General features: G+C 41.0%; 1 long non-coding RNA gene and 1 other non-coding gene across 2 annotated transcripts in view; both read left to right on the top strand.

Moving 5' to 3' along the window:
* Window positions 1-20,862, top strand: part of LOC109528264 (uncharacterized) — a 21,909-nt gene extending 1,047 nt beyond the window's left edge. The window contains exons 2-3 of the long non-coding RNA XR_002170667.1: window positions 9,794-9,798; window positions 20,768-20,862. This is a non-coding gene — a long non-coding RNA (uncharacterized LOC109528264). The remainder of the gene's footprint in view (window positions 1-9,793; window positions 9,799-20,767) is intronic.
* Window positions 12,615-12,685, top strand: trnag-gcc (transfer RNA glycine (anticodon GCC)). Its single transcript has one exon. It is a non-coding gene; the product is annotated as a tRNA-Gly (tRNA).
* Window positions 20,863-21,107: the final 245 nt, after the last annotated feature.

Genomic DNA, 21,107 nt, shown 5'->3' with positions numbered 1-21,107 from the left:
GTGGGGGTGTGTGTGTGTTTGTGGTTTTTCTCCAGCCACTGAAAAGTAGGTGATCAGGCGATGTAGGATTTCTTCAATGGAGAGGAACGTCAGGGGCTCCGACATCACTCCTTTTCTGTTAGCACTAACTACAGCGCTAACAGAAAAGATGGACATTTGATTGATGAAATTTGGATAGATAAAAGTCAACAATGGATTTTGAGAACTGCTGCATACAGGAGTGTAGCCAGAATTTTTTCAGTGGAGTGGCCAGGGTGACACATTGTCTGCCCGTAGGGTGGCCACCACCACACGCACGCACGCACGCACATATGCTTGAAACGGCTTGTGCATCTGAGAAGTCATTGTTTATCATACCATCCACAGTCAGCGCTTTATGAAATAAAATACACATATCCTGGCCCCAACATTTTTTTGTGTATGTTTCACAAATGTGATGTTAATTTTGGACATTTGTACAGATTCAATTTGTTTTGATCCAAATGACAGAGAAGGCAATTAAACCGCACAACACTAGGGGGCAGCTTTAGTGCAAAATTATCCATCCTTCCATTTTGTGCACTTATCCTCATTAGAGTCACAGGTGAGCTAGCACAAAAAAAAAAGTCAACAAGTGGATGATTCCTTATTATTTTATTAATCCCAATTTTCGCTGAAGAGAACAAATGCCATGAAAGGGAGGGAGTTTACGACATTGTGAGTAAATTTGGTTGAGGCATGAGGTCACGGCAAATTAAAAAAAAATGTGCACGTTTATTTCATATTATTTTATTAATCCCAATTTTCGCTTAAGAGAACAAATGCCATGAAATAATAAAGTCCGACCATTTTCAACCTTAAGGCTTTTACTATCATCCTCGTTAAGAACTAACGTTAACTACTTATTTCTGAACATAAATCCGCTAAGTGTTAACTCAGCATGACACATGTACCACCGTCTGAACTCTGCCTGGACTCGATGTTGTCACGAGGGCGTTCCGCTCGCCTTTTCCCTTCCTCCAACCCCCACCACTTCCTGTTTCCTGTCCTTGCAGGAAGTAGCTCTGCACTCACTTCCTGTCAGGGGAGGGAGTTTACGACATTGTGAGTAAATTTGGTTTGAGGCATGAGGTCATGGCAAATTTTAAAAAAATGTGCACGTTTATTTCCAGCATGCAAGGAAAAGTGAGAGGGTTCAGAAAGAGAGACATTCTAGCCCACTTTGTTCTTAATTCTGGGCCACTGATCTTTCACATCAAGATTCCGATAATATGTGTTGTTTCAAATTGACAAAACTGGTTGGTTAAAAATGTATTGATTCATTGATAATCATTTTTATTTTTATTAGGTCAACGGACAATTTTAATCAGAGAAGGCTTTATGTGTCAGTATTTTTGATGTTGAGTGAAAAAATGTCATCACTTTTCTAGCATATCAGGTTTTTGAGATATTTATTTTTTGTTTTTCACTTTGACCTATAAAAGCTTGTGGAATATGGATTTTATCATATCCAGTAATTTCTTGATATGATGTTTAAGAATAAAATAGCCCACTTTGTTCTTAATTCTGGGCCACTGATCTTTCACATCAAGATTCCGATAATATGTGTTGTTTCAAATTGACAAAACTGGTTGGTTAAAAATGTATTGATTCATTGATAATCATTTTTATTTTTTTAGGTCAACGGCCAATTTTAATCAGAGAAGGCTTTATGTGTCAGTATTTTTGATGTTGATTGAAAAAAATGTCATCACTTTTCAAGCATATCAGGTTTTTGAGATATTTGTTTATTTTTTGTTTTTCACTTTGACCTACAAAAGCTTGTGAAATATGGATTTTATCACGTGCAGTAATTTCTTGATATGATGTTTAAGAATAAAAGTTCACCTGTTGCCAAAACAAACCATTAAAGAGGAAATCAACTCACAAATTTTCTTCACAGAAATCTGTTCTATGCGCCCCGTTATACTCCTCCCAAATTTCCAAAACATGCATGTTGGTGTCATTAAAGACAAAATTGCCCATTGGTGTGAATCCTGGTCGCTGCGCGGACTGTTTTGCATCCATGTTGTGGCGAAGATTCATGTGCATATTGATGCAGGTGGTCCAAGTATTGCTTTAAAAAAAGTAAATCCAATTTTGAATGCAGTGTTGTTGAAATGGTGATATTATTTCTGACAAAATTATTGCAAAAATATTTAAAGAAAGGAGCGGCACGTGGGTTGACTGGTTAGGACGTCTGCCTCACAGTGCAGAGGTGCAGGGTTCGCCTTCCTGTGTGAAGTTTTAATGTTCTGCCCTGTGTGGGTTTTCTCCGGATACTCCGGTTTCCTGCCACATTCCAAAAAACATGCATGGCAGGTTACTGGAAAACTCTAAATTGTGATTGTGAGCGCATATGGTTGTTCGTCTCTGTACGTGCCCTGTGATTGGCTGGCAACCAGTTCAGGGTGTACCCCACCTGTTGCCTGATGACAGCTCCAGCCAGGCTCGAGCACATCCGCGACCCTCGTGAGGATAAGCGGATAAGAAAATGGATGGATGGATGGACATTTTGTATTAAATCATTTGTGCATTAATTACAATTCAGTTCAGGATAAGCGGATAAGAAAATGGATGGATGGATGGAAATATTGTAATAAATCATTGGTGCATTAATTACAATTCAGTTACTGAAAATGACATGAAAAATAGCCATGAGTTATTATTTTCGTATTAACACACACACACACACACACACACACACACACACACACACACACACACACACAAAACATTGTGTTCTTCCTCCACTAATGACTTGGCCCATCTGTCCTGTTTAAAAGTTAAATGTAGTCCTTGAGTAGTCCTTGAGCACAAGAAGTTAAGCCAGCCTTTGTCTAGACCAGTGGTTCTTAACCTTGTGAGAGGTACTGAACCCAACCAGTTCATCGGCACATTCACCAAACCTTCATTCGTGAAAAATAAAAATATGATTTTTTAAAACATTTTTTTTACAAATTCAAGACATAAAAAATGTATTTATTAAAAACAGAAACATTTCAAGACATATGTTTTTTTTTAACTATGCACAAAATGAATCAGCCAGTGATGGCCAAGCGGGCGTGTCATAACTAAATGACATGTTGAGTCGGGTGTGTAACCTCGATGGCAGAGGCTCTGTCGAACCCCTGAGACCGATTCACCGAACCCCTGGGAACCCAGTTTAAGAACCACTGGTCTAGACGGACGCAAAAATGTCACCTACTCTTCTGTCCATTTTCTTTCCAACTTTGTGTGTAGTTTTGACAGCCTTTTTTTTTTTTTTTAACTTGGTTCACATTTAAGAAGTCAACGGCACTAATCCTGATTTACCAACTCTCCGCTCATATGCCTCCTCCCGTCATTTCTTGCTCCCTTTTCGCAAGTGAGCCAAGGTGTGGGTGTCAAACTTCTGAGCTCGCCTGGTTTGGTGGCCTTGGCTCCCAACATCTCGTGGGTTGCGGATTGAAATGCCGAACCACAAGAGGCCACTGACTAGTGGAGGCCATCTATCACCGTGGTAACAGCCAGCCGAGCAGCCAGCCAGAATCTGAGTCAGCATAAAGTTTATTTTGGGTCTTGTTCAACATACAGCGAGTCAAGGGGGCGTTTTTTTTGGGGCAAAATACATTAGATTGTATATAATTTAAGAAATTATAAATATCAACTACTTTTGTCTCCTGGCACTGTAGTGCTAAAAGTTAGCTTCTATTTTTTTGCTTTTCCTAGACGTCGATTTATTACTGTTTGCTAAATCAGGGATTTGCTTGCTCAATCAATTCTGCTTATTTTCAAATAGATATTCAGCTTGAATTTCAAAAGGCAGAAAATATGTTCTTCAGCAATGTAGAAACTTAATGGCAGGGACATGTTTAATGTCTGGGGCTCTGTGTGAAATGTTTCCACCTTCCAATGGACAATTCAAGTGTAAGAAAAATATTCCTTCTGACATTTTGATTTCACGTGAGCCATTGATAAGTCTCTTTATAAAATACTAATATGCTCATAATCACGGCATTTATTTACTTTTGTTTTTCTTTGAAAAGCAAAGCTTCCAAAGGATGACCTTCAGTGTATTTTGTTTTGCCTTTGACCCGTTAGTGGGTTTACCAGTGATGTCAAGAGGTGACGATGACCATAGAACAGGAAATGGAACTCACTGCAGCAAAGCAAATAGTTTGACGGCTCTGTGCAACATGAATAACAAAAGCCATTTAATATTTACAAACACAAAGTAATGTTGATACAGTTCATAACAAGTAGGAAACCAGCATCAAGCAGAGGCCTGATTTGGTCTGTGGAAGCACCCGCGTGTCAGTTTCATGTTACTTTTATTGTTTTTAATGATAACTTGTACTACAATTATTCCCTTTGCTAAAGGTTCTATTCCATGCATGTAAAGGTTCTAGTCCATGTAGTGAGGCATGCGGCGTTCATTTTTATTTAAATTCTACGGTTCCTTATGTACAGGGCTGGACTGGCGTGAGAAATTGGCTCTGACATTTTGACTGGCCCATGAGCATGAGACATCTAAGCACACGCATAGGCACCAGTGTGCATGTGTCGGCATGCACACATATACGAGTTCCTCTCTCTTTGACCAAGAAGTATTTTTTTTCTCATTTGATCCACATTCATCGTTTCGTAAAATTCACAAAAATCTCTTAATTTTTCACCATTCTAAACAGTGCTTTTTTTTAACTTGAGCTTTGTTTCTGCTTGTATTACAAATGTGTTGAGCAGGATTCTGGATATGTATGTATTGTATTACATGAAACCATGACTGTGGATTGTATGATAAACAATGTCTTCCCAGGCATGTTAATTGCTTGTTATGGAGTGAAGGCAATGAATTTGATAAACATTGACTGTAATAATCAAATGTTTTTATTCAAACCAGATATACCGTTTGAGTTTCCTTTAGCCACTATCATTACTGATGTCGTTTGGTTCAATTTACTGTCCATTTTGTAGATGGCAAAGTGGTCCTCTCCTGCTGATTTGTAGGCTGGTCTTTTGTGGGGTAAAGGAGGAATAAAAAGAATCACAAAATAATGAATCCCAAACAATGAATTAAAAATTAATTGCACTGCATTAGCCCCGAAAGACGCCCGCCGACCAGGCATCTGTCCAGCCCATCTTGCCTACACCATCTCCAACTGTAATCTTTCTTAGTAGATTGATTTGGTTGTCTTTCGTTCCACTTTTTCTCTGCTAGTCTAATCAAAAACACTCCTTAATAAAAAAAAAAAAAGAAAGATTTTATAACTTGTGTGTCATGTTTTCTCTGCTCTAACCATTTCATTTGAGACGTCTAAAAGTGGGAAAAAAAGTAGGATAAATGTGAGTGATAACCCACTCTGGGGCATTTTTAGGAATGGAGGCTGTCTGTGATCCACAGCGTCTATTTCTAAACCCTCAACTTAAGCGTTCTTGCTATTTGCGTGTCCAAACTTTCTGTTATAGTTCAGAATATTTATCTTTCTGGCTGGCTTGGTTTCCCTGAATCGACATGCGTGGGTCTAAACACTGGCTTTGCAAGCACAGCAGTGATGTGGAAATCTGTCTAAAATTAAATGGAATTTCAGCCCTTCTTTCTATATTTGTGCGCTGCTGGTTTTGTCACTATAAGAGGCCCTGACGCCACGTGGGAGGGTGTGCAGCGTGGCGACCCAGCGTGACGCCGCGGTGAATGTGCACGACTGCCAGCAGACGCAAAGAGAACGTGTGGGAAACTGAAAAAAGACCAGAAGGGGAAAAAATATCCCAGAGAGGAATCATCCTAAAAATAAGCTCTTTATGTTCTTTATTGGTAAACTCAATGTCTGAACTAGGAATTGTTGCTCAAGTGAACAATGGGTAAATAGCTAACAATTACAGATTTGGTCAGTTCGTTTTCAATCGTATTCATCTTTGGTTACAAGCTTAATCGGCATTCAAAATGAGGCATCATCTATCAAAAATCCCCATTTTGTTAGTGTGAGGCTTCACCTTTCAATAAACTGGGGATGCAATTTACCTCCATATCGTTTTTGGCCCAATCTTAAACCATTTCTCTACATTCTTGTGTTTTAACTTACTTTAAAATCAACTACCAGCTTGGTTACTACAAAATTAAACTCGATCGTGTCAGTTAGTTAGGGCTCAGTAACTTTACTGGTGTTATAATTTAGGCCTTAAAATAAGAAACAAGCTTCAAAGACACTGAGACAATCTCCTGGCACTCATCACAGTTTCATCTAACATTACTGTCTGGCATGACATTCTTTGCAACCTGGTTTAATTATACACTTGGTGAAAACTAACAATTACGTGGGTTCCCTACATTATCCTAATCTAACTTGCTTAAGGCTAACGTTAGGATAACTGTGACGGGTGTCACAACTGATTGTGACAGTCTTTAGCTCCACGTCGCTGTCGCTTCAAGAGCAAGAGACACCTTAGTGCAGGGGTGCCCAAACTTTTTGGACCGAAGATCGACTTTTCGTTCAACCAACCTCCCCGGATCGCCCCTTACCGCGCACGCACGCACGCGCGCACGCGCGCACACACACACACACACACACACGCACGCACGCACGCACGCACGCGCAAGCACGCAAGCACGCGCGCCATGATGAGAAGCCAAACACGGAATCAAGCGATGCACTTTTGCAGCCTGTTGACTATCGTAGCTCACACGTACCGTTTTAAAGTGCTTCCCTCAGCCCTCTAGATTCCTATTCTTTGCCCGTGCCCTCGGTGAATTGTACACGAAGCAAACTCTGAATGAGAATAATGACGATCAAAGATATAGCGCAACAGCTCTGATCACAAGCTGCAATTGCAGACTGCTGAGCTCGAACAACTTCCGGTGACTTTTTTTTTCTCCTATACGCCTTTCGGATCTAATTGGGACGAGTCCTAGATCTACCGGTAGATCAGGATCGACGTAATGGGCACCCCTGCTTTGTGGATTGTGGCTTTTCTTTTAATGGGACTTTGCAACACAGTATGGAGGGAGCAATGATGATGTCGCATTTGGTCTCTGACATGGCAATGCGACTTCCTTGTAGCTCTCCTTATAACAAAACACTGTCCATAACAAAATAAAATACACAACGTGAGTCATCGTAGAGTAACTATGAACAGAAAAGGAGAAAACGAACACGTTCAGTATTATTTACATGGTGTCACTAAACGCATCACACGCAGCAGAAACGGCTGCGCAACGAGCAATAATGGCGGCCTGGACGAAATGCGGGCTCACGCCAGTAACACAAGCGGCCAAATGAAAAAACGACACGAACAACTATATACAGCAGGGGTGTCAAACTAAATTTTGTCACGGGCCACATTGTAGTTACAGTTTCCCTTGGAGGGCCGTTATGAATTTTGGGAAACCATATCAATGTTTAATCACCACCACGTTATACATACACAGCGCACAACAAATTGATGGATGATTAGTTTCAAAATCAGAAGTCAAGAATAATGACTGTAATTGTGAATTACATGTGACAATTTGAAATTTTGGATCAGACTTTAGCAAGCATCATGGAACTTGACATGCTTGATTTGCTTTCGCGGGCCACATAAAATGACGTGGCGGGCCAGATCTGGCCCCCGGGCCTTGACTTTGACATCGGTGATATACTGTACAGTAAAATGGAAAAGAAACAAACATTACCTGCAACACGGTACAGCGGGGGCAATGGTGAAGTCACATTCGGTCTCGAACATGACTGTGCAACACTTTCTATCAACTCAACGTGTAAAAACGTTCTCTCGACAAAACGTCATTTAAATAACAATAAAAAGCAATGTGGACTCAGAACAAATCACGGAACTAATTAAGCACACCACACAATAGAAAAAGAAAAACAAACTGAAATATTCTTATTAAATTATAAATGAATGCGGACCATCAACGAGATGCGACTTACCAATGCTACTTCCTCGTAGCTCCGCGGCGGGAAGCTGGAGTATACGCAATGCTGAGTGATAAATAAATAAGTATAGGTCGTATACCTACATACACCCTGGACGACACCACTGCACCCCTTGTTGAAGAGAGAAATGACAAAGTTCGTCTTGGCATACATCCATACATCCATCCATCCATCCATTTTCCAATCCGTTTTATCCTCACAAGGGTTGCGGGGGGTGCTGGAGCCTATCCCAGCTGTCTTTGGGCAGTAGGCAGGGGACACCCTAAACTGGTTGCCAGCCAATCGTAGGCCACACAGAGACGAACAACCATCCATGCTCACACTCACACCTAGGGACAATTTGGAGTGTTCAATCAGCCTGCCATGCATGTTTTTAGAATGTGGGAGGAAACCGGAGTACCCAGAGAAAACCCACGCAGGCATGGGGGGGAACATGCAAACTCCACACAGGAAGGCCGGAGCCGGAATCAAACCCGGTACCTCTGCACTGTGAGGTCGACATGCTTACCACTGGTTCACCGGGCCACCCGGCATACAATATTCTGCCAAAAAATATTGACAAATAATTGAGGAGGATAATGCATGTCAACAGTCTCTTTGATCATTGTGAGGAATCCAAGTACACTGGTTGACCCATTTTTTTGAACCGCTACACTGCAGATGTCCACTAGTGCACAATGCCACTCATATGAAAAGTTGGGCGCCATTTCTTTTGTTTGTCTCCTTTTCTCACTTTTCCCATCTTAGGTTTCCCTCTACAAGCTATTCCCAACATATCATTGGTGGAGTCAATGTATGTATGTGCGCGAGTGTGTGTGTGTGTGTCTGGAGCCACGGGATGGAGTGTGTGGTTAGCCACTGGTGTGTTCAGGGACTGAGGGGCACCTCGCTCTCTCTCTCAGTCTGCTGCTGGCTCTCTCACTCTGTGATTTGGCTGCCTGTACGGGTCATGTGACCACCATGTGTAAAGGATTTAGTCCACCACAACTCATACACTGGTGCTTCACATCCAACCTTATTATTCCCATCACGTTCCAATGGAAGACCAATGCCCTAAGGTTGTATTATTTGGAATTTCACCAACATTTTGGGGGGAAATTTACACATAACTTCATAGTTGGAACGGCCATCACTCAGCGAGCCTCACGAGAGCTCAGTTCAGCGAGCATCATAGTACTGCGTGTCCTTTTGTTTTGTTTTTTTGCTTTGGCTTGCAAGACCAAACTTGAGACATGAGTACTGTATGGTGGCAGTGAAGTGACTCACAGGAAGCAAAGTTTAGCAGGTCCATCCATACGTCCATTATCTGGACCGCTTTATCCTCATAAGGGTCACGGCTGACATCGGGCTGTTGGTGGGGTACACCCTAAACTGGTTGCCAGTTATTTGTAAATATTCTTCAAAAAAAAAAAGAGTCCCCAAACTATTTATTACCACTCCTAGTTTCCCAGCTACAGGTCACAGTCCAACTAAACATAAAACAAAAACAATTACACTTTGTATATTTGACACATAGAACGAAAAACATGTCAGGGCAATTTGCATCTACTGTATGTGGTGCTGTTGTTATCCAAGACAACAGACAACACAAACTCCATTTGGGTACGCATGGAGACAATATAACAGTACTCAAAGGGATGTAGTCTTTATCCTTTGCAAAGATCGACTAATTATGATCCCCTAATGAGAAGCAGAACAGAACCCCCAACACAGTATAGCTGTCTGTCTGAATTATACTGCCCCCAGGTGGCTAAGGCGCACACACCAGAATGAGCAGCACACATGCAAAATCAGACAAAAACGTTTTTTTTTAATTCTTTACAATGATGTCATTATTTTTTTCTGAAGTATAATATTTTGAGTGCAGGTTTCCCTATTTTAAAAAAGTTGTTTTTTGGAGGATGTCGAGGGGTCTGGGAAAACTTAAATTTAATTTTTAATTTAATAATTGGGAAAGATGGCCTGAGATACAAGAGCTTTGAGTAACAAGTGTTGTCACGGAACTGATTAAACTCGTATCAAAAGGAACCACTTTTTATGTTTTTAGTAAAATGAACATTTTGGTTTTATTGCATTAACTACTGACAAATTCCAAATACAAATATGGTCATTTTGAGAATTACTTTACAGATAATGACAAATAGTCAAAAGACCAGAAAAGGTAGAGTGTTTATTGTTTATTCCAGAGCTCTGTGTGTGTGTGTGTGTGTGTGTGTGTGTGTGTGTGTGTGTGTGTGTGTGTGTGTATATATGCAACAGTGTCAGTTGTTGCGTTGCACCCTCCACAAGAGGCACTGGTCATATGCAGCAGTGACGTCAAATGGATGTTGTCCAACACGAGAGGGGTCGCATTGAAGGTCATAGTATGCACCCCACCAAACACACACACACTTTTGAATTTTTTTCACTTATTGTTTGTTTTTAATACAATCGCATTACATAAAAGTAGATGCCAATATTTAGATTTCAGGTGAAATACACTTTAGTAACAGTCTACTTTTATTGTGGTTCTGTCGGGTCTTGATTTCGTGTTGTCATACGTTGCAACTTGCAATGCTTCCGCTTCAGGTGAAATGTGAAAACAATGCTGGGATTCTTCTGTCTGGAGGTCAGATACGGCTGACAAAGGATGAGGGGGGAGGAACGTGTTGGGGTTGGGGGGATGAGAGAGTGAGAGAGGGAAGAGTCGCGGGAAATGGAGGAAATCCCAAAAGTCAACATCCTGTTGGAGGAAACACCTCTGACACCACAAATGGTGTTTCAATATCCATCACACATTAAAGTTAATTAAAGGGAGCACATGCAGTAAACATCAGCGTGTAACTTCAAGTGAATCACACGGCAGCTCGGAGGCAACAACTGTGAATCACTGTCACTGCTGGTGTGCAAACTGGACGGAAAAAAGGTAGAAATGAAATCCAATTAGCAAGACAAAGCCTTCCAAGGAATTGTTTTGCAGGTGTTGGCCACAGACCATTTCCCTGTATTTATTATTCTGGGTGATTCCTGCCTAGTTTTTGCACTGAAAAGAGGGAAACGACTACTACTGTATTTGCATTTTACATTTGTTATTTCCAGTTTCCAAAATAAACCACTTCTTTTCACTTTGACTGAAGGTAAACTTCACAACCCCTGAAACTGAATCCAAAACAATATATATAAATAAAATAAATATTATTTTCGCGGCCCGGTAGTCCAGTGGTTAGCACGTCGACTTCACAGTGCAGAGGTACCGGGTTCAATTCCAGCTCCGGCCTCCCTGTGTGGAGTTTGCATGTTCTCCCCGGGCCTGCGTGGGTTTTCTCCGGGTGCTCCGGTTTCCTCCCACATTCCAAAAAACATGCATGGTAGGCTGATTGAACACTCTGTATTGTCCCTAGGTGTGAATGTGAGCGTGGATGGTTGTTCGTCTCTGTGTGCCCTGGCTGGCAACCGATTCAGGGTGTCCCCCGCCTACTGCCCGAAGACAGCTGGGATGGGCTCCAGCACCCCCCGCGACCCTAGTGAGGATCAAGCGGTTCGGAAGATGAATGAATGAATGAATGAATATTATTTTCATTCCAAACCAAAGGTTCTTGTCCCACGCGACCATGTGACATCATACTTACTCAGTCATGGATGCCTTTCTGCCAAAATGTCTGTGTTAGGTTGATTGTTTTTACTTATCATATATTTGCATAATATCCTCCTGACTACCAGGAAAAAAAATGTTGTCCAATCACATTTATTTTGACATTCCCCAATCTATGTGAAGTAATTGGACTCCTCCAAAAATTTTTTTGAAATCCCACTACATTTTTTAAACAGGCTCAAATACACTTAAAACAACTCAAACAACACTTTAACGTGTTCATAAGAGTCTTATAATTAAAATGCCAACAGCATTTCAAGACAAAATGTGGTCGATAAAAAGTATTACTTTTCCTCTTCCCATAAAAAGTGCTTGCACTGAGGGAAGCCATTTTCTTACTTTTTCTAACCCCTACAAATTTGGTATCATTGGAAAGCACTGAATGTCCTCTTTAGAGTAACAAAAAGAGTTAATGCGATTGGAGGCACTGGGTGGGAGATATTTAGGTTCACAAATGTCCTCTACAGAGGACAAATTTGAACTACTGGTAGTCAGGAGGTTATTAATGATGAATTGATTATGTTTGCAATGAAGAACACTTATGCCTGCAATGATATATTGATCATGCCTGCAATGAAGAACGCTTATGCTTTTAATAAAGACATGCTCACATCTATAATAAAGAATGCTAAGTGCACTGTGTGACAGTTGAGGGACGCAACCACCTTTACGAGGAAGTGGTTGGAAAGAGGTACATAAGTATTAAGACAAAACAAGAGCAAGGTCGGGCATGGATAGAACTGTCAACACCAGCTGCAACTTGGTGTTTTTGTAATGATTGCACACATGTACATAATTTTCACTCACATACACACACATAGTCAAACAAGTTCAGTGTGTCTTCAACAGCCCTCACCCTTTAGGTTGGACACACCCATGTATTAGATTCCAAATGAGAAATAAATGACAGTTGGAGCGGGGATATCCTTGGGTGACGTGCAGAGAACTGAAAGCTAACTCTTCTCCTCGTCCCCCTCTCGAGTGATTTAGTACCAGAAGCGTCTCCTCTCCTCAGTGGGTCTTTATCATGAATGTCTAGTTAAGAGTGATTAGCATTGGTGGTTCAGTGGTAGAATTCTCACCTGCCACGCGGGAGGCCTGTGTTCGGTTCCCGGCCAATGCACCAAAACAATGTCAGGGTTATTAAAAAAATAATAATAACAATCTCAGTATATCCAGTGGATAGTTCAAACCTGTCTTTTGTATTTGCATTGAGAAATGTATTGTGGAAAATGAAATATATTAAGAGTATGTATTTTGCATATATTTGTCCATATTTCAAATGGCATTTTGGTCATACGTCTGGTTTGGAAGCATGTGGCCCTATATGTCCCCCCGCCCCGGAGTAGCACTGATGAACAATGGCCACCTGCCAATCCCTGATGTACAGGTCGACCTTCCAGGATGGCACATGCTTTCGTGCTATTGCCCAAATGTTAGTTTTGTCTCCCAGGAGAGTCAAGAGTGTATCGGAGATCCCAGGAGTCATGCCAATATACTACGGTAGGTAGGTGATGCCTTTTTCTGCTCCTTTGTGCAAGGAGGCACAGGACAAGCACTGCCAGAAAAAGACTGCATGCAGGCCCAATGTACACAAGTGGGACCTGTGCTCATAGCCTGGCACCATGCAACCAGACATTTGCCAGAGAACACCAGAATTGGCAGTCACCAACCTGTGGAGAGTGTTCCGCTGCCTGTAACATCCTCCACTATGACTGGTTGCGTAGTGGGTTCGTGTCAGTCCAGAGCAGCACATATCTTTGGCGGGCCAGAAGTCCCCAACTGCTGTAAATCTAATCAAGCACCACAGGGACGTCAACTATTGTTGCTTCCACAGCTGCCGTGTCGCACGACGGGCTTCCCTTGGAGCTCACTGTTCCTTTGATCCAAGCCTGGGAAAAGATATCCCATGACACCACCATTTGAACAGGTGTTGTCGCAAGTGCATACAGGCACATGGCGATCTTTTGACTCATTTTGAGGAAGTTTAACCCTTGTGGCGTGCACGTACATTAAGAAGTTGGATAATCATCTCACGTTTTCGAGTATAATTCAGAATCTAGTCTTGAGTGAGTTAATGATTTGGGTTTCTGTTGTTGCGTAAATAATTAAAAACACTCCCCCTGAAAGCGAGAGCTCAAACTTGCCCCCAAAAGCCTTGTTTACTATGCTTGCTGACATTAACAAACGACTTTCAAATAAACTCAAATGAATTACTCATTGTACATTTGCCATAACACATTATAGTCCAAAAAAGGAGAAAAAAAATCCAGTTTTTGTCGATAATGTAAATGAAGTGGACTTGTATAGCACTTTATCTACGATCGGGATGAGCAACTTAAATGCCGGAAGGAGCCACACTTTTTTCATCAGTATTGCTCGAGGGCCAAGTAGGACTACAGTACATGCTTTCTAACCAGATGTATGGCAAAAATGCTATTTTAAATACAGTTTTCAATGCATGTCTAAAAGATCCACTTTCCTGACCCAACAACAAAGAGTTTGACGCAAACAACAAAATAACCATATACTGTGACTTTTTTTTCCCAACACACAGGGCTGCCTTTGAATTACAATTCAAGGATGGCACAAAACTTCTTAACAGCAAAACCAACATAAAGTGCAAGAACTCATTTTGTGCATTTTTTTACCCACAAAAATTAACTCACTCAAAATTGTTGTATTCTTGAGGAATTATGTTTGTCATGCATATCATTCCAAATCTCAAAACAATATTTTCATGTAGTCGTATAGACAGGATAAGTGAGTGTAAGTGCAAACCAGGCCATCTAATGCTGATCCTCATGAGTGTCGCGGGCGTGTGAGAGCAGATCCCAGCTGTCTTCTGGCAGTAGAAGGGGTACAGCCTGAGCCGGTTTTATATTTTGTGTTTTTCCAATTAAACAGAGTGCAAATAGTAGGCTGCCAGTTGCCCATTTTTGGTCCAGGGACACATTCCAGGCTTATTAGAACACTAGTTAGCCACTTATCCCAGCAAAGGAACTTAGAAAGAAAGAGGCAACAGAAGGTAAGGATTCATGACAGTTTTTCGAATCACTGTGTGTGCCTCCACTGGGTAGCTTTCATAGTTGTGTCTGACCCCTCTGTTGAACATGTTCTCCAAAGAAGAATGTTGAAGTGTCCTAAAATGTCAGTCTATGCCGCCAAAACCAGTCTCAGCACGGACCAGTGGTGGATGAATATGTTTAATGGCGCGCTGACACTTTGCTTTTATTAAGTACTGCCAAAAGAATGGCTATGATAATTGATTTCAGGACCCACACAGACTCATTTAAAAGGGAACCGCATAAAAATTGCTGAACACTTTCATCATCTGGGAACAATAATGAACAATCATCTGAGATTTGAGGCAAACTGCGAGGCCAACTGCAAGCAAGCCTGCATGTGCTTCCTAAGGAAGATAAGTCATTTTGGTGTAGACAGGAAAGGGCTATCCCTCATCTCAATCTGTTCTTGCTTGAGCTTTTATTGCCTGTTATGGCAGCGCTGGAGTGACAGAAAAGAAAGGCACAGATTTAATGTCGTGAAAGTGGCTGGAAAAGTCATAGGTGCCCCACACATTCCGAAGATGGTTTCATTTTGGCATGTTTACAAAGTTCTCTGAGGCACATCAATAAATTTTGCAGTAACATGAATTGGCCATTGCTTTAAATTTGAATTGTTCTATGTGAAGAATTAGTTGTCAAGTCATTGTATAGGTGTGCAGCTTCCCAAATCGAAAGAGATTTACCCACAGAAGATTTTATTTCACAGGTTTTTTTTTAGCATTCAGGAATTTGATGGATGTTTCATTTCTTCAATTCATCGTTTGCAATGTGGTGCATTAAGTACATTTTTATTTGAATTAGATTCAGGGCTTTGGGGAAAATCTATGAGTAAATCATCCATCCATCCATCCATCCATCCATCCATCCATCCATCCATTTTCCGATCCGCTTTATCCTCACAAGGGTCTCTGGAGCCTATCCCAGCTGTCTTCGGGAAGTAGGCGGGGGACACCCTGAACCGGTTGCCAGCCAATCGCAGGGCACACAGAGACGGACAACTATCCGCGCTCACACTCACACTTAGGGACAATTTAGAGCACAGGTGTCAAAGTCAAGGCCCGGGGGCCAAATCTGGCCCGCAACATCATTTTATGTGGCCCGCTAAAGCAAATCAAGCATGTCAAGTTCCATGATGCTTGCTCAAGTCTGAACCAAAATTTCAAATTGTCATATGTAGTCCACATTAACAGTCATTATTCTTGACTTCGGTTTTTAAAACTAGTTATTCATTCATTTGTTGTGCATTCTGTATGTAATATGTGAAGGGAATTAAAACATTTATATGATTTCCCAAAATTCATAATGGCCCGCCAAGGGGAACCGTAACTACAATGTGGCCCGTGACAAAAACGAGTTTGACACCCCTGATTTAGAGTGTTCAATCAGCCCGCCATGCATGTTTTTGGAGTGAGGGAGGAAACCGGAGCATCCTGAGAAAACCCACACAGGCATGGGGAGAGCACGCAAACTCCATACAGGAAGGCCAGAACCAGAATCGAACCAGGTACCTTTGCACTGTGAGGTCGACGCGCTAACCACTGGAACACCAGGCCACTTTGAGTAAATCATCTTATTGTAAATACCCTGTATGTGTCAGCAGTAAGTAAGGAAAGTATTTTTAATGTCTTAGATATACTCATGGTTCACCTTTCTGCACAACAAATCAGACTGTTGCAGTTGTTTTATTGGATTAGTTTCGCATTAAATGATTTATGTATTAACATGTTCATGTTGCCTTTGAATACAAAATAATTTTGCAAAAAAATTACATTGCTTGATTTGTTTTTTTCTTACTCAATCATGGAATTGTTTTATTTACGTATACCATTTCAAGTGCAACAGCCACCATCAGAAACGTAGAAACATACAGCAAGTAACCCGGTCAGTTAATTCATCGCAGATGACGCACCGTGCGCAAACAGCAGCTCTGCCTTTGGCAGGAACCCTGATTTTAGACGAATTCACCTTGCTCCTCTTCGCCTATTCGGCTGTTTCAATTTACTCTTCTTTCTCCGGAGAAGACGCTACAGTTTTTCACTCTGATTTGTGTATTTTCAAGCTTTGCCCAACAGATGGCGGCAGCTGACAGTCGCACATGATGCCGTTGTTGATCAACTTCATGAGAATATTGGCAGCACGGTGAAAAAGAGTGTTTACCACGTTTCAACTTCAGGTTCTAGGTTAATTGACACTGTCTTAAACGTATTAGTTTAACAATACAGAAGTGCACAACTGTAAACCATCATACTGCGTTTGTAATGTTTGTGTTATCCTGTTTTGTGACATGGGTGGGTAAAAATATCAAAAACATCACATCAGTGCTGTCTCTATAACAGTAATATCCTACGAGAAAGGCGTGAGAATGATTTTAAAGGCCATTGAATGTGCTAAAAGCACATTTATAGTAAATAAAATGGAACATATGGGATTCTCCAATTGAGTAAAAAAAAAAAGACTCATTAAAACTGAATATTTTAGTGTGCGCGAGGAGAGAAATAATCTTTCTTGGTCATCCATCTTCTCCTTCTCTCGTCGGGGGCCCATTAATATCATAATGAGATGGGTACCATTTTTGGACACGAGTAATTTATCGTCACTGCTGAGGCTAAATAATTGAAACCAGTGTTGATGTTCCAGGAGGAGGCCAGGGGCAATGTTGGGGACTTCAGACGGCATAACATATATTTGGAAAAGCATTAACTGTCAATGAAAAACAACATACAGTGTATCATGATTGCTTGATGACATCACAAGTCCAATTCATGATGATATGAAGTTTATTAGTGTTCCCCTTGCTTGTGCTGGTAACAGCTGTACTATATATATCATCCATACTAATGTGAAAAGAGAGATTTGCCGTTCCTGGTGCTAAATCTGTCTTGCAACAGTTGTGTGCTTTTATCAAGTACTGTACTTGGCTGTGAAATAGTTTTTATTCCTTCTGTGAAAATAGAAATGGAATTTGAGCCTTGACAGACACACACACAGATGTCTAACAACAGTCTTTCAAATGTCTTTATAAATTAATTTTCTGTGAGGTAGCACAGTTGATGAGTGATTAGCACGTCTGACGCACAGTCTGGAGATTCTGGTTCAAATCGCCATGGAAACATATCAACGTGGTCTGGTCTCCCCATGCTTGTGTGGGTTTTCTCTGCATACGTCGACTTCCTCAAGCATCATGTTTCACATAAGACAATGGCTATTTTTTAAAGCAGGAAGCAAAGCCATTAATACAGCAAAGTATGGAAATTTCTACTTGAGTATAGTTTTTGAACCAGATCTGCTATATTGTACAATCTCCAATCTTGGATATTTTTTTTTCAGCTAGTTGAAATCAGTTCCCATGTGTCATAATAAAAGGTCGCTGTTATTCTTCCGTCTAAATACACAAATGATAAAGAATTACTGTACTGCACACTTCAGGCCCACGGAACACCAAGAGCATTATTTTTAAGAGCTCTACCTTTGTATTTTTTTGGCTTTTGTTCTGTCATATGTTGTTTGTTGTCTTTCGTGTGGACCCGTTGTGGACTTTTTTTTTTTCTTTTTTTTTTGGCGTTTTGGCCACAACCTTCATTGAAGGAGAAGAATCTGTGCTTAATGGTTGCTCCTTCTTGGCAGCACGCATGTACCAGCACTGATTTTGAATGTCTGCGCTATTTGACTGTCGCCGCTTAACAGCTCAGGGACGCTTGTGGGTTTTGTGCCTGTGATGGGCAGCATTTTTCACAGCCCCGTTTTGCTCAGCGGAGATGTCAGCGCTGTTGGACAGTCTGCGTTGGTGCGGATGGATGGATGGCTGCTGGAGCTGAGGATGAGGAGAGAGGAGCATCGGCGTGGAGCGCGGATGGTTATTTGGAACTGAGAGTCGCCGCTTGGAATTGAAGCGGATTTACATTGGACAGGAGAGATGAACAAATCTCTTTTTTCGTCAGTGGATGTTTTAAAAAGTTAATTTTCCATTTTATGTGGATAGGGTGTTGGGATAATGAATGAATGAATGCCCCCTTGAATGATTTGTGTCCATGCACGTGTCGTTCGTACACTACATTTGTCCCATTTGTACCATACATTTGTTGTGAGTAAAGTGTCTTCTCTTTTCCAATCACTTTCTAGGCTTTTCCCAAATGAACTATCAGATGGTAAGGTTGATGTTTAACCCTTTCAAGGACAGCGGTCACTCCAGTGGACAGCTTATCATCTTATCAGGTTACAGGGTGCATGAAAGGGTAAAAGCCATTTCTTATTTTTGGGGGAATGTTACCTTCAGGCTCGTTTCATCGTTAAAATTTTTGCTGACATTTCACTTCCTAACGTGTCAAGCTTTTAATGAAGGAGCAGGAATACGTAGTTTTATTTATGGTGTGAAAGGAAAAGAAGTGCGCATGTGCACTTTATTATGGGATCAGTGCCTCCAGACTGCAGTGGCGCTCAATCAGCGGTACCCACCAAAGGAAACATCAATCACTCCTCAGACATCGAGTGATTTACTTGACACTTGAGGTGCTGTGTACTTGCGGGCATTGGATTTAGTAAGAGTTTCAAAAAAATTTTAAGCACACCAACACCAATTGAGTTGACCTAAAGTAAATAAAATAGGAGAGCAATACATTCAAAACTACACGGGGATCAAACATGCTCACAGCAGATGGTCTCAAAACAGGGATCACTTGGCATCCCGACACACAATTTCATGTTTTCTTTTTTTTTTCTTTAGCCCCCAGGAGGAACAAAACAAGCCCTTACATTGTTTAATGTTTATTTTTATTTTGTTTATTTACATCGGTTGACTTTTTTTGCACTACATGGAAGGAAAAACGGGTGGTAACAGCAACGTCTAGGAATTAACATCATTAGACAACTAGCTTGTTCAATGACTCTTTCATTTCAGAGGTATGCAATTAATTTTGCACAAGGACCACATGAGAAACGCTTGCCAAGGGCCAAGTCAACATGCTAATCTCAATTTTGAGTTTGTTATTTAGAAAAATAATTTCTTTGTGTGTAGATAGGTTATGTAATGTTCTAATTACAAATTGTAAACACAAATAGCATGAGGATCACTTTTTGCCCATCTCTTTTTTTGGAAAAATCTTGTTCGGGTGTATGAAAAAAACATCACTATTCGCAACACTGCAGAAACAAGTCGTAGCTCTTGCTTGCTACCTTCCACAGATGTGCACATTAAATTAAAACAACTTTCAAAATAAAAGCATTGCATATTTTACGTTTTAACTTGACTTGTGTGTGTGTGTGTGGGGGGGGGGGGGTGCAAATTGCAGTTGTCACATTCACTTTCTGTTTTTGAGTCACACAACTCATACATGTGCCCACACACGCAAACACAGAGCAGTGTGTGTGTGTGTGTGTGTGTGTGTGTGTGTGTGTGTGTGTGTGTGTGTGTGTGTGTTGCTTAATAAATAAATAAATATAATGTTGGATGACCTGCACCCATATACTGTATTTGTGGTGGTCTGTTGAAATCTTTTTGACCAGTTTGAAAAATTATGCATGGATTGAGATTAGTGTTTATGTAAATGACCAAATGTAGCTTTTCTAAAGATTAGAATGCATGTCATCAATTATTTTTGGAGGAAAAACAACGCAACATGTCTTTATGATTTCATCAGGTTTGGCGCGACCAAAGCTAAAATAATCTGCCTTACATGCTGAGATGCTGAGGCCAGGCCGTCAACTAAGCCACTCCACCCAGGGTGTTTTTTTTTTAACCCGTAAATTCATGCACTTTACTATCTTGGCTTTTCCGCAGCTTTTATGGAATTAACTTGGCTGAAACTGTTTCGCAAATCATCATGAAAACCTGGATAAAAACCAATTAGGGAGAACTCCTGGAGATGGCAAAAGCAAACAGCTACTGTTAGTCTTCTTACGGCGTTGTCAGATGAGGTCTCTTTGGCACTTAAGTAGACTTGAGCAAGGCCGCTGTGTCACTGTGTAACCTTTCTACTGGCTCTGCAACTTCCTATCTAACTTCACCTTTGCACACTTACCAGTTGGATCCAGTTAAGTCCACTAGGTCACATATTGTCATATGGGCTAGGCAGAGTCACCCTTTTGGGGAGGGCGGCTCAGACAGCCAAAGAGTAGGAACCTTTTTGGACACATTAGACGAGTGGCTCTGAACCTTGTTAGAGCTACCAAACCCAACCAGTTCATATGCATATTCACCAAACCCTTCATTCGTGAAAAATAAAAGCATGATTTTTTTTTTCAAATTCAAGACATAAAAAAACGCATTTATTAAAAACAGAAAAAGTAAACACAATTAGTGTAAGTATGAAGTATACGTTTTTTAACTGTGCACAAAATGAACCAGCCAGTGATGGCCAAGCAGGCATGTCATAGCTAATTGACATGTTGAGTCGGGTGTGTCTTAACCTCCATGGCAGAGGCTCTGTTGAACCCCTGAGACTGATTCACTGAACCCCTAGGGTTCGATCGAACCCAGGTTAA

The sequence above is a fragment of the Hippocampus comes genome, unplaced genomic scaffold, assembly GCF_001891065.2.
Source record: "Hippocampus comes isolate QL1 unplaced genomic scaffold, H_comes_QL1_v1.1 scaffold174, whole genome shotgun sequence".
Taxonomy (NCBI): domain Eukaryota; kingdom Metazoa; phylum Chordata; class Actinopteri; order Syngnathiformes; family Syngnathidae; genus Hippocampus; species Hippocampus comes.
This window is presented reverse-complemented; position numbering and strand designations above follow the sequence as displayed.